This window comes from Oryx dammah, unplaced genomic scaffold, assembly GCF_014754425.2.
Source record: "Oryx dammah isolate SB20612 unplaced genomic scaffold, SCBI_Odam_1.1 HiC_scaffold_16, whole genome shotgun sequence".
NCBI classification, from domain to species: Eukaryota; Metazoa; Chordata; class Mammalia; order Artiodactyla; family Bovidae; genus Oryx; species Oryx dammah.
This window is the reverse complement of record NW_024070200.1, coordinates 8,787,358-8,790,108: the sequence shown is the minus strand read 5'-3', so window position 1 is coordinate 8,790,108 and position 2,751 is coordinate 8,787,358.

The window sequence follows — 2,751 nt, the reverse complement described above, 5'->3', positions numbered from 1 at the left end:
GTCTGGCCTGGACAGATCCCTAACAGGTCACTCCACCAGGAGACAGGCCAGGCCGTGGCTCTGCCCGAACACTGGCGTTTACTCGCTGTGTGACTTTAGGCATCTCCTCACCTCTCTGAGCCTCAGTTTCCCCCTCTGTCACGAGGAGCTGGGGGGTAAGCTGAACATTTTCAAGCAGAACTCCTTTCTAGTAGAACTCCTTTCTCCAAAAAATTGTTTGCAGAAACCTAACATAGAGCAGAGAGGAAGGAAACCCTGAAACATATAGCTCCTTTAAAGTGTGTCAAGCATCGTCCTAAGCACTTGACGTTCACGACCCTGTCTCTCCTGACAGCAACCCTGCAGAGTGGGTGCTGTTAGCTCTCCATTTGACAGATGGAGACACTGAGGCCCTGAGGGGGTTGGTTATCCACAGCTAGTGAGTGTTGGAGCTGGGATTCTGAGGTGGTTGGATCTCAGTAGTGAAAGGAAAGTCTTTCCAACCCGTTGGGGACATCCCCCGGCACCCAGCCCATGATCTTCCATGCACACACACACACTCTGCAGCTCCTCTCAAGGTCTAAACCACAAGTGACTGATGAGACTGAGACACTGAGGTTTCCTGCCCCCCCAAAACCCACATCACTGATGCTGAGCAGGGCCTGGGAGGCCCACAGGGCCCTGCTTGGCATCATCACCGAAAGGTCCCAAGGCCCAAGGCCCATGGGCTACCAGCTTCCAGCCTGTGCTGATCTCTGAGCCGCGCTCACGCAGCCAGCAGAGCCCTGGTTTGAATTGTCCACCCACAGCCACCTGCACAGACCTTCTTCCTTTGAAGAATGAAGTCACAGTGCCCCCTTCAGACCAGGGGCAGCCAGGCCTGAAAGCCCACATGATCCCTCAACTATTCACAGGGGGTGCCTTGCATCAGGAAATTTAAGGAGGGGGATGAGGCCTTCCCAGGCAAGAAAAATGCCTTGGCATTTAGACTCAAGTAGACCTGGGTTTGAATCCTGACTCTGCCTATGGCTAGCTGTGTGATCCTGAACCATCTCAGTTTACTTAGCTAAGTCTCTGCCTTCCTGTCTGGTATATGGGAATATACCATATATTTATATTCCCATATATGGTATATATGGGTATTTATATTCCCATATATATACCACATATGGGAATATACATCAACCACACAGTATGGTCTTCAGGAGATGTAGCAGGCAGAGCACATAGTAAGTTCTTCCACTTCCCTTTGCCTCTACTCTGATAGAGAAAAGTAAGAATCACCCTGCCTTCTATCTGTCAGTAAACAATCATTTATTGAGCACCTAGTAGGAGTCAGAGAAAGGAAGACACACACAAGCATTTCTGATAGAGCTGCACTAATCAACGTGGTGGAGAAGGAGGAGGGGGAGGGGAGGGAAGAGAACTCCACTGCTCGAAGGTGTTCAACTAAGAAAAAGAGCCAGTGAAAAAGAGACTGGAGTGCGGGGCTTGAGGCATGTGCTTGGTCGCGTCTGACTCTTTGCGACCCCATGGACTAGTTAACCCCCAGGCTCCTCTGTCTATGGGGACTCTCCAGGAAAGAATACTGGAGTGGGTAGCCATTCCCTTCTCCAGGGGATCTTCCTGACACAGGGATCGAACCTAGGCCTCCTGCATCAGCAAGCAGATTCTGTATCTGAGCCACCAGGGAAGCTTGGCAATGGGAGATAGGTACTAACAAATTTATTGCAAGGAATTGGCTTATGTGATTGTAGGGCTGACTAGGCAAGCCCAGAATCTATCAGTGAGGCGATCAGGAGAGGCGACCAGAACTCTCAGGCATGGCCTGTGTACAAGTGGGACTCCTTCTTCTGGGAGACCCTGCTTCTGCTCTGTCAACTGATTAAGCCAGGCCCACCTAGATACTCAGGATGATTGCCTTCACTTAACATCTGACGAGGGATTTCAATAACACCTTCAAAACGCCTTTGCAGCAGCATCTAGGCCCCTATCAGGTTGAATGATGGGGGGCTGTAGCCTAGACACATTGACACATAAAACTAACCATCGCAGGGCACTTTGGGAGGCTCCATGAAAGGGCCGGTAACTGAGTAGGTCTCAACTTCAAAAGGTAGAAAGTGGGGACTGGGATTCAGGCATCGGGGGCAGCCCTGGCAAAGGCAGAGGGGGTGGGAACGTAAGAAAGAGCCTTGGGAAGCGGATGTGGGTCATCATGGCTGGAGTCCCATGGGAATACATTACATACAAAGGGATAGAAATCAAGGAATGGTTTAATAAATAACAATAAACCAACACGATGCATTCTCTTAAAGGCATCCTTATGATGCTATAGAACAACATGGAAAAATTTTCTTGGTCTGATGGTCTATGCAAAACCACAGGAGATGAAAGGCTGGTTGAAGGCATATGAAAAGAGTTGTTTGGGGATAGGATTCTGGGAGGTTTGAGCATTTTTAAATGCTCTACTGTGGTCATATTATCTCTTTTTTAAAAGGGAGACATTTATTTTTTTAAGGGGAAAGATTGGTATTAGGCTATCAGCTAGAATTGCTCGTTCATTCATTAAAACGACAAAGCTCAATGTCTGGGAAAGAAATAGAATAAGCTAATTCTAAGAAAGTGGAAACAGATGGAGACCAGCAGAAGACCCAGACTCTGTGAGGATGAGAGTCCGGGAGGCATGCCCTGTCATCGCTGCAGAAAGCAGGGTCGGTGGTGGGGGCCAGGGGGAGCTCTGCTTCTCCCGGCTCCCCCACTTCCCGCCAACCC